This window comes from Hemitrygon akajei, chromosome 8 (assembly GCF_048418815.1).
Source record: "Hemitrygon akajei chromosome 8, sHemAka1.3, whole genome shotgun sequence".
Taxonomy (NCBI): Eukaryota; Metazoa; Chordata; class Chondrichthyes; order Myliobatiformes; family Dasyatidae; genus Hemitrygon; species Hemitrygon akajei.
Genome location: NC_133131.1, coordinates 87,883,768 through 87,895,876, shown reverse-complemented (window position 1 = coordinate 87,895,876; position 12,109 = coordinate 87,883,768).

Sequence of the window (12,109 nt, the reverse complement as noted above, 5' to 3'; positions counted from 1 at the left end):
AAGCACAGCAAGCCCACCTCCCTTCCTCTTACTGCACTGTAAATTAACTCTGTCTGCTTGTATCGTTGTAAACCCATTCACAGTAGCGTTGGAATCCAGGATTTGCTTGTGTAACCATGTGTCAGTGAAACACATAACACTACATTCCTGATATTCATTCTGTGTCCTCATGACTGTTGCTAGTTCCTCCATTTTAATTGCCAACGATCTTACATTCCCCATAATGATAGATGGGAGATATGGTTTATACCTCCATCTCCTGTTGCGCTGATTTTTACCCAATCTGCAGCCTCAGCATCTCTGTCTCAGCTCGTCTGGAATATTGAGCTTCCGCTGGGCAAACAAAGGCTGTTTCCCAACTGCTAGTAACTGCTCCCTCGTTTACACAATTTTGCCTCCACTACTATTATTAATTGTAATAGTAATGTTATAATTATTCCATTAATATTAATTATAATTATGATGTGCTTCAGTATTTTTATATGTTATTGTTAGGTCTTCTCCAGCTTACATTTATAAGAATCAGGTTTATTTCACCAGCATATGTCATGAAATTTGTTAACTTAGTGGCAGCAGTACATTGCAATACATGATAATATAGTGGAAAAAATAAGTAAGTAAATCAATTACACCAAGTATATATATGCATATTAGATAGTTAAATTTAAAATAGTGCAAAAACAGGAATAATAAAAGTGAGGTAGTGTTCATGGGTTCAATGTCAATGTAGGAATTGTATGGCAGAGGGGAAGAAGCAGTTCCTGAATCGCTGAGTGTGTGCCTTCAGGCTTCTGTACTTCGTTCCTGATGGTAACGATGAGCATATCCTGGGTGAAGGACACCACCTTTCTGAGAATCCGCATCTTGGATACTACGAAGGCTAGTAAAGATGGAGCTGATTAATTTTACAACTCTCTGTAGCTTCTTTTGATCTTGTGCATTAGGCTCCCATACAAGGCAGTGATACAGCCTGTCAGAATGATCTCCACAGTACATTTATCAGAATCAGGTTCTTTATCACCGGCATTGACATGAAATTTGTTAACTTAGCTGCAGCAGTTCAATGCAATACATAATCCAGCAGAGAGAGAGAGAGAGAAAACAATAATAATAATAAATAAACAAGTAAATGAATTATGTATATTGAATAGATTATTAAAAATGTGCAAAAACAGAAATACTGTGTATTAAAAAAAAGTGAGGTAGTGTCCAAATCTTCGATATCCATTTAGGAATCGGATGGCAGAGGGGAAGAAGCTGTTCCTGAATCACTGAGTGTGTGCCTTCAGGCTTCTGTATCTTCTACCTATTGGTAACAGTGAGAAAAGGGCACGCCCTGGGTGCTGGAGGTCTTTAATAATCGACGCTGCCTTTCTGAGACACTGCTCCCTGAAGATGTCCTGGGTACTTTGTATGCTAGTGCCCAAAATGGAGCTGACTAGATTTACAACCTTTTACAGCTTCTTGCGGTCCTGTGCAATAGCCCCTCCATATCAGACAGTGATGCAGCCTATCAGAATGCTCTCCACGGTACAACTATCGAGGTTTTTGAGTGTATTTGCTGACATGCCAAATCTCTTCAAACTCCTAATAAAGTATGGCCACTGTCTCGCCTTCTTTATAACTACATTGATATGTTGGGACCAGGTTAGATCCTCAGAGATCTTGACAATGAGGAACTTGAAGTTGATCACTCTCTCCACTTCTGATCCCTCTATGAGGATTGGTATGTACTCCTTCGTCTCACCCTTCCTGAAGTCCACAATCAGCTCTTCCATCTTACTGGCATTGAGTGCCAGGTTGTTGCTGCGGCACCATTCCACTAGTTGGCGTATCTCACTCCTGTACACCCTCTCGTTACTACCTGAGATTCTACCAACAATGGTTTTATTATCAGCAAGTTTATAGATGGCATTTGAGCTACGCCTAGCCACACAGTTACGTGTATACAGAGAGTAGAGCAGTGGGCTAAGCACACACTCCTGAGGTGTTCCAGTGTTGATCGTCAGTGAGGAGGAGATATTATCACCAATCCGCACAGATTGTGGTTTTCTGGTTAGGAAGTCTAGAATCCAATTGCAGAGGGAGGTACAAAGCCCCTGGTTCTGTAATTTATCTATCAGGACTATGGGAATGCTGGTGTCAAACGAACAACATCCTAACATAGGTTTCCCCGGTCACCTTGTGTTTCTCCCTCCCCTCCCTTCACCTTCTAACTCTGACTCCTCATCTTTTTTTTTCCAGTCCTGCTGAAAGGTCTCAGCCTGAAACAACAACTGTACTCTTTTCCATAGATGCTGCCTGACCTGCTGAGTTCCTCCAGCATTTTGAGTGTGTTGCTTGGATTTCCAGCATCGGCAGATTTTCTCTTGTCCCTGACATAGGTGCTTGTATTGTCCAGGTGATCTAAGGCTGTGTGAAAAGCCATTGAGATTGCGTCTGCCATAGACCTACTGTGGCGATAGGCAAATTGCAGTGGGTCCAGGTTCTTGCTGAGGCAGGAGTTGATTCTAGCTATGACCAACCTCTCAAAGCATTTCATCTCTGTAGATGTGAGTTCTACTGGACAATTGTCATTGAAGCAGCTCACCCTGCTCTTCTTGGGCACTGGTATAGTTGTTGCCTTTTTGAAGCAGGTGGGAACTTCTGACCATAGCAGTGAGATGTTGAAAGTGTCCTTGAATACACCCGTCTGTTGGCTGGCACAAGGTTTCAGAGCCTTACCGGGTAGTCCATCAGGGCCTGCCACCTTGTGCGAGTTCACCCTCCTAACAAACAGCCTGACATCATCCTCCGAGACAGAGATCACAGGGTCACCAGGTGCAGCAACATTATGCTTGGCAACATTACTGAACAATCTCCAGAATTGAAATGTGTCAAATTTTAAATAACATTCCATAAATATTTGATTTAATCATATGAAATTATCACAGACTAATTCTCACACAAAAAAAACATTCCAAATCTTTGCTTGTCTCTCAATAATCCCCTGGCACATACTTTATATTTTCAAAAATGCTTTCTCTTAGAAACAAATACAAAACTTCAGATCTGAATTCAACTGGGTACAGAGTTTCTCCAACGTGTGTAGCACGTTCAAACATAGCCATGTTTAAAGCACTCTGGAATACTTTACAATCAGCCTATCAGGAAGTGAGGCATCGCCATCATTTTATGTGAATTCCTTATCAAGTATTCAGCTAGTTTTAATTCTTCATTGATATACTTAAAGCCTAAGTAGCAGTAAGGCAAAAGCCAGTGTCTTTGCGGCAAATGTTCACGCCAATATTCACTACAGATGAAAGAAATGTAAGCTAGTATTTGAAGCTCAGAGACCTCCCTCACTATTTGGTTTGTACTCTGATAAAGAGATGCTATTGCCATATGAGAAAAATAATTTACTATTACAAGGCTCAAAGGGTATTCTCTCCAAATTGTTATATATCGTTTCGGAGACTTTGGTAAAGCTGATTTTTCTCAATGATCAATTTCTTTTTGAAGTTTTAGTTACTAAATCCATCACTTGTTTGGTGTTGTTAATAAAAATGTTGTTACTCTAAGTAAAGTACTTGTTTAAATATACATATTTAGCAAGTGCAACATGTCACAAAGTTGTTTTTCAAAAGGTTAAAAGAATCAGAAGAACTTTCAAAAGATTTGTTCTGGAACAGCCACCAAATCACCCCAGCTGAAAACTGCATTTCATAATTTGCTAAAGCAGCTACTGACAGTTTCCAGCACTCTTCAGACCAATGTTCTAATCTCATATCCAAAGATGTGGTAGATTGCAAATTTAGATAATCTTCAACTGCAGTTGACAAAGATGTTCCAAGACTGCTGTATTGTCAGGGAGCTATGGATGCCTAATGACAAGTTATTACCTTACAAAATGGTAGTGAACCAAATTATGCCAAATTCAATTGATTTTCACCACCATTTTAGGATTAAATCAGCAGGAAATGACAGTCAATGGCCACTTTATTGGGTACAGGAGGTCCCTAATAAAGTGGCCACTGAGTGTAATTTCAAATTGGAAATCAACTTTTGTGAATATCTGAATCCTATAGTTCTACCACTTTCCTTAAGAACATACATATGTAGCTTTAGGTTTTCATTTAAATGTTTATTGAGGCTGATGTAAAAGAGAGCAAGTCATCTTTTAGCAATCTTAAACAATGACATATCTCACTTCCAGTCATGATAACTTCAAGCAACATTGAATTACATTTACAGCCTTTACCCTCTCATATGGTGAACTAATTCTGCCTTTTAATTCTTTCCTGATTAAAATTCTAGATGCCTTTTATCATACCCATTTAAGTGAACATTGACCATACTGAAGAGCTAAACTTTATGCTGTGATCTGCTGGTCAATAAGTAGCTCCTAGTTCATGACTTCATGACTTTCCCTGATTCAATGTGAAAGGGTTAATCCATTCACTTAGCGGATGTTGGTTATTCTATTAGAGAAGTGGCAAATTGCACCAGGTTTTATCATGAGGGTATGTGCTTCGTGAGCTAAGTTAGGTGGTTGTTCTGAACACAACTGTTACATTTTGTAACTTCAAACTAACTTAATTCAAAGAAAGATATGGGAGTCCAGAAATGCAGGTGTAACTTCGTGTTTTCTTTAAGCAAGATGCACACTATCATGTGGTAGTGTGATGATGTAAGCAATTAACGTGCTTTTGCATATAACCTGTAATGAATTAATTAAATGAATAAGAATGCTTAATCAACCAATATATATATACAAAGTTATTAAAATATTATTGAAATATTAAATACACAACAATAACTGGGCTGAAAAGTCTATACTCCAATTGTATTAAGAAATTAATAGGTAAAATCTGTCCACTTCCATCAATAGCATGTTCACAAGTTGATAAATGAATGTCAAATTTATTACTAGTAGGCAGACATGTGAATAGGCAGGGAATGGAAGGATGCAGACCACATGCAGGTAGATATGCAGTGTAAATTGGCATCATACTCAGAACAGACACTATGGGCCAAACGGCCTGTTTTTCTTCTGTTATGTGTTCCACAGATGCTGCCTGATGTGCTGAGGTTTACTAGCATATTCTTTTTTTGGAACAGAAAGATAAGCCTAGTTATTTGCAAACAACACCCTCAAAAACAGGAGTGTGAAGATCTCTTTAGTTATTTCTGAAACTAAACTTCCAGACAGGGCAAGGGGATAGAACATTTGCTAATTCCATTTTTTTTTCCTGCCCACTTTGATGTGTCTAAGACTTCTATTTGCTTCTGTTCTATTTTTTTTTTTTGGTTTAATAGAGTTGAAAGCCAAGGAAGTCCATGGAATATGAGGAACTAATAAGGAGAGTGTGTTGATAGGCAATTGAACTTTGCTTCAAAGAATACAGAACAAAATACAAGTAGAATTTTTAGAGGACAGAATATTAGCAGAAGGGCTTCTGCCCTCATTTTATTCCTCAACCAAGCCCGTAGAGTAATAGATAATGTTTATGGTGGAAAATATATATAAATTCCTTCTAAAGGAAGATGAGCTCAGAATCAACTGGACTTATTGTTCATTTACAGAGTAAGCATGCTGAAATTGGAAACACATATTTAAAAGGCCCTAGTGGTTTTGTAGTTGAGACTAAAATTAAAACAGAAAAGATGAAAGACTAAACGTCTTCCATGATCTAATGACATGAGCATGCCAAACCTTGAACAATAAGATTCCAGATTATAAATAAAAGTTGTTAGCACATTCACAGCAATGCTTGGTGCTGTAAAACTTCACTAATCTACTGGCAATTGAAAACTCTGATGTTATTTTTTGACAACTTTCTTTGTTTTTGACTTTATTTGCTTGCACCATCTGTGTAAGCCATGGTTGCAGGGTAATTTGTTTGAAGATATACTTCCTTGGCTGCCGCGATGGGCTCTTTGGGGATAGATTCCATGTTTAATAGAACATTTATATTCTTTTGGTGCAGAATTAAACTTGCAGTATAGCAAGTGATTACCATGTCACAAAGCTCAGTTTAAGAGCAACAGAAAATAAAGGCCAGCATTTTAGCAATGACTTGACATGCCAATCCACCTGGCAATGACTCTGGGAGTTCCAAACCTCCGCAAATCCTGTTGCCAAACCGAGTCTCATGGGTTCTGGCACAATGCTTATTTAGCACAAAATGCACTCAGCACTGTAACTGTAATAAGATTGGGTCCTTGAAGACTGCTTACTTAGCAGCCATTAAAAAAATCCCATCATCTGCATCATTGCACTTCATTCAAAGAACATTGCTACCTCACTGGGAAACCCTTAGGTACTAGGCTTGATTCCTGAAACAGGCTCCAAAAATTCCTCAAAACTCTCCTCTAATGACTGCCTGGTAGTTTTGCTTCTATGTTTGGAAAAATTGGGTGCTATTATTTTTGAGGAGTTTATTCTTAATTTCTTAAATTCCATATAAATGTGATTAGAACAATTGTACTGGCATCATAACGCAGTTGCGCTGCTGCAAATGTTTCCATTCACAAATGGATTAATTACATCTTTTTAAACCCTAGGAAAAAGGTAGAAAACAGAGGTAATTATGTGTAAATACACTTGAAAATGATTAAAGCAAAGCAATTATGCATTCTACTTTATACTAGAAGTAAAAATATTTAAATATGTATCGCAATTGAAGGTAAAAATATTTTAGTCAGAGTACAATTGCAACAATGGATCAGGCCTCTTCTGATATTAAATTTTGTGATATTGTTGCATTTTTATATCCCTAAACATATTTCCTTGTTTTTGTGATGACTTGGCTCAAGTGTTCCCTCTGGGAATTAAGAGATAGGCCCTTGGCTGAGCTTGGGCTGGCTTGACTTTGGGAATCACTGGCTCAACTGCATCTCAAAGTAATGAATGGGCAAGAGGCAAAAGTAATATGAGGAAGGAAGCATAGTTGAAACAAACATTTGCTGCAGTGTTGTTTACAAGATGGATAAATGGCGTAGTTTAATTTAGAAAGCTGACTGCCAGGTATCACAGGCTGAGCACCAAGAACATTCCAAAACACCAACACTGTAGGTTAGTTCTTAATGACATTGGTTGATACAGCCATAGATCTGATGATGTTAATAAGTTTACTTAATACTCGGAACCACTATGTAGTGTAGTTTTAACTTATAAAAGGTTAAAAAATCTATTTAATTATAGAACACCACGTTTGATAATTACAGATTATTTTTCAATGTAAATAGGATAAGGGAGTGGAGGAAACATGTCTTGCCAATAATATGTGGTATTTAAAATAAATACTTCAATTATAGATTGGCACCAATCAAGTTTTCATCCATTTTATTTTTTTATCTTTAATACATTTTGCTAAACATTAGAAGCAAAAGATGCAAAATAATTTAAATATTATTCATTAATTTAATAAAAAAGCATTCTTCAATTGGACTCACTGTACTGCATAAAAAGTAATTAGAAAGTTTATTTTGTTGATGTTAAATACACACCACAGAGTCAATTTGCCATTGTAAGGGGCCCCCAATATGACAGTCCATTGAAGTTAATCAAATCCATATCTTCAAAGGCATCTAATACTGTTTATCAACCCTAATGTACAATAGGAATTTACACTGAATGGAAATTCTTTCAACCTCTCCATTTCAAGCATTTTTAAGATATTCTTTAGGCTATTTCTCTAACCCCTTATGTAGCTCTGTGCCATTTTCTTTGATAATTTCCCAATGAAGCATTAGGATAGATATTGTGCCAACCACAAGTTTGCATCATAGAGTCATTGAGTCATACATGGATGGAATGCAGTTTGAATTAATAGCTACCTATTTATAATGCAAGCCATTCATGTCAGTTTTCTCTCGAAGTTATGATGGATAACTTCAAGAAGCAACAAATAATCTGCTGCGTAAACTCAGTGGGTCAAGCAGCATCGATGAGGGGAAAAGAATTCTTGATGTTTCAGCTCAAAACCCTGTATCAGGACTTGATGTCACAGTGGCAATTGGAGGTGAAGAGGTTGAGAAAGGGTAATAGTCCTGGAGGAGGTGTCCAAGAAGAAGGGGATGTTTGGGTAACTTCTAGGACACACCTTGTCTGCAGGGATATTCTTTGCACTGTTAACTCAGTTGGAAATTAAAGATCAAATTACTGCTTTTTTCCAACAGTCTTCCCTCAAGCCTATTCATCATGGCAGTGTTCTGCACTCTGTGTGGAATGTGGACAGTCTGGGAGAGTGCCAGTCTCCCAGGTAAACACAGGAGCACTGCGTTGCACCTCCTGAGAGAACGTATTGATGGCCTCGAACTCATATGGGAAAATGAAAAGGTGATAGACAGGAGTACAGGGTTGCAGGAAACAAGTAACTGGATGACTGTTAGGAGAAGTAGGGGAAATGCACAGCCAGTTCAGAGTAGACCTGTATCCATTTCCCTCAATAATAAGTATACAATTTTAGATACTGCTGAGGGGGATGACCTACTAGGAGTGAGCCATGTTGGCCTGGTCTCTGGCACAGAGTCTAGTGCTGTGGCTCAGGAAAACAGAGAGGTGAAGAGGACTGCAGTATTGTTAGGAGATTCCTTAATCAGAGGAACAGAGACAAGGTTCTGTGGGTGCCATAGAAACACCCAGATGATATGTTGCCTCCGTGGTGTCAGGCTCAGGGCTGTCTCGAAAAGGGTGAATACAGGACTGAAGTACAGTAGTTATATTTAAATGTGCACAATACACAGAATAAGGTCGATGAACTTGTAGCACACTTACAGATTGGCATGTATGATGTTGTAGTCGTCACTGAATCGTGGCTGAAAGAAGACTATGGATGGGAGCTTATTGTCCAAGAATACACATTATATCGAAAGTACAGGCAGCAAGGCAGAGCGGCTGGTGTTGCTCTGTTGGCAAAAAATTAAATCTAATCACTAGAAAGAGGTGACATAGGGTCAGAAGCTGTGGAATCATTGAGGATAGAGCTAAGGAACAGCAAAGGTAAAAACACATTGATGGGAGTTATATACAGACCCCCAAACAGTTGCAAGGATGTAGTCTACAAATTACAACAGGAGATAGAAAATGCATGCCAAAAGGGCAATGTTACAATAGTCATGGGGGATTTCAATATGCAGGTAAATTGGCAAAATCAGGTTTGTGCTAGATTCCAAGAGGGGGGATTTCTACAATGCCAAAGAGATGCTGTTTTTGAGCAGCTCATGGTTGAGCCTATTAGCAGACTGGCTATTCTGGATTGGGTGTTGTGGAATGAAGCAGAATTGATTAGAGAGCTTAATGTAAAAGGAACCTGTGATCATTATACACCATGAATTTTGAGAAGGAAAGCTGAAGTTAGATGTATCAGTATTACAGTGGAGTAAAGGGAATTACAGAGCCATGAGAGAGGATTTGGCCACAATTTATTGGAAAAGAACACTGGCAGGGATGATGGCAGAACAGCAATGGCTGGTATTTCTGGAAGCAATATTGAAGGCACAGGATATATACACCTCCAAGAGGAAGAAGTATTCTAAAGGAAAGATTCCACAACCATGAGTAGCAGAGAAGTTGCAGGCAACATAAAAGAGAGGGCTTAAAATAGAGCAAAAGTTAGTGGGATGTTAGAAGGCTGGGGAAAAAAATCAAATACCAACAGAGTGCAACTAAAATAGTCATTAAGAAAGTAAAGAGGGAATACCAAAGTAAGCTAGTCAATAAGAATAGAGTATACCAGAAGTTTCTTCAGATACACAAAGTGTAAAAGAGAGGCTAGAGTGGATCTCAGACTGCTGGAAAATGATGCTGGAGAGGTAGTAAAGGGTGACAAGGAAATGACAGACGAACTGAATAAGTATTTTGCATCAGTCTTCACTGTGGAAGACACTAGCAGTATGGTGGAAATTCCAGGTGTCAGGGGACATGAAGTGTGTGAAGTTACCAACACTTGAGAGCAGGTTTTTGGGAACCTGAAATGTTAGAAGCTAGATAAGTCACCTAGACCAGATGGTGTACACCCCAGGGTTCTGAAAGAGATGTCTGAAAAGATTGTGGAGGCATTAGTAATGATCTTTGAAGAATCACTAGATTCTGGAATGGTTCTGGAACACTGGAAAATACCACTCTAAAAGAGAGACAGAAGAAAGGAAATTATAGTCCACTGAGGTTAGCCTGACCTCAGTGGCTGGGAAGATGTTGGAGTTGATTGTTAACAATGTGGTTTTGGGGTACTTGGAGGCACATGATAAAATAGGCCATAGTCAGCATAACTTTCTGAAGGAAAAGCCTTGCCTGGCAAACCTATTGGAATTCTTTGAAGAAATAACAGGCAGGATAGACAAAGGAGAATCGGAGGATGTTGTGTATTTGCATTTTCAGAAGGCCATTGACAAGGTTTCACACATAAGGCTGCTCACGTCTTAATAAGCTGGTAAGGAAGGCGGGCTCTGTCGTGGGCAAAGTACTGGAGAGTATAACATCGGTAGCAGAGCGAAGGGCGCTGAGTAGGCTACGGTCTATTATGGAAAACCCTGAACATCCTCTACATAGCACCATCCAGAGACAGAGAAGCAGTTTCAGCGACAGGTTGCTATCAATGCAATGCTCCTCAGACAGGATGAAGAGATCAATACTCCCCAATGCCATTCGGCTTTACAATTCAACCGCCAGGAGTAAGATATGTTAAAGTGCCGGGGTTAGGACTCAATGTATTTAAGTAAACTACTTAAGAACTTTTTAAAAGCTATTATTAATGCTTTTTGAGAGGGTGATTTTAGATGCATATCATATTTTTACTGAGTTAAGTATTGTATGTAATTAGTTTTGCTACAATAAGTGTATGGGACATTGGAAAAAATGTTGAATTTCCCCATGGGGATGAATAAAGTATCTATCTATCTATCTATCTATCTAACAAGCTATGAGTTTGTGGTACTACAGTGAAGATTCTAACATGGATAAAGCAGGGGCTGATAGGCAGGAGGCAAAGAGTGGGAATAAAGGGAGCCTTTTCTGTTTGGCTGCCTGTGGCTAGTAGTGTTCCATTGGGTCTGTGTTGGTACTGAATCTTTTAATGTTATATGTCGATGATTTGGATGATGATTTTGTTGCCAAGTTTGCAGATGATACGAAGATAGGTGGAAAGGCAGGTAGTTTTGAGGAAGTGGAGAGGTTACAGAAGGATTTAGACAGATTAGGAGAATGGGCAAAGAAATGGCGGATGGGATACAGTGTTGGGAAGTGTATGGTCATGCACATTGGTGGAAGAAATTAAAGGTTAGCTATTTTCTAAATGGAGAGAAAATACAAAAAGCTGAGGCACAAAGGGACTTGGGAGTGGATGTGCAGGGTTCCTTACAGATTAAATGGAGAGGAAGGCAAATGTGATGTTATCCTTTATTTCAAGAGGACTAGAATACAAAAGCAAGGATGTAATGTTGAGACTTTATAAAGCACTGGTGGGCCTCAGTTGGAGTATTGTGAGCAATTTTGAGCTCCTTATCTTAGAAAGGATGTGCTGAAACTGGAGAGGGTTTAAAGGAGGTTCATGAAAATAATTCCAGGTTTAAACAGCTTGTCATGTGAAGAGTGTTTGATGGCTCTGGGCCTATACTCACGGGAATTCAAAAGAATGAGGAGTAACCTCATTGAAACCTATTGAATGGAGAAAAGCCTTGATAGAGTGGGTGGTGAGAAGATGCTTTCAATGGCAGGAGGGTGTAAGACCAGAGGACACAGCCTCAGAAAAGAAGGCTTCCCTTTTAGAATGTAGATGATGAGGAATTTCTTTAGCTAGAGAGCAGTGAATCTATGGAATTCATTGTCACAGGCAACTTTAAATTTATGTAAATTTATGTATGTAAATTTAAAGTAGAGCTTGATAGCTTCTTTATTGGTCAGGGCATGAAAGAATACGGTGAGAAGACATGAGATTGGGGCTGAGAGGAAAATTGGATCAGCCATGATGAAATAGTGGAGCAGACTTGATGGGCCAAATGTGCTAATTCTGCTCCTAAATCTTATGATCCCATGGTTTTACGCTTTTAGCTTGTGGGTCATTTCTTATAATGTGAAACCTCTGCTTCCATTTGAATTAGCTGTTTCTGAGAGATGAAAGGCAATAAA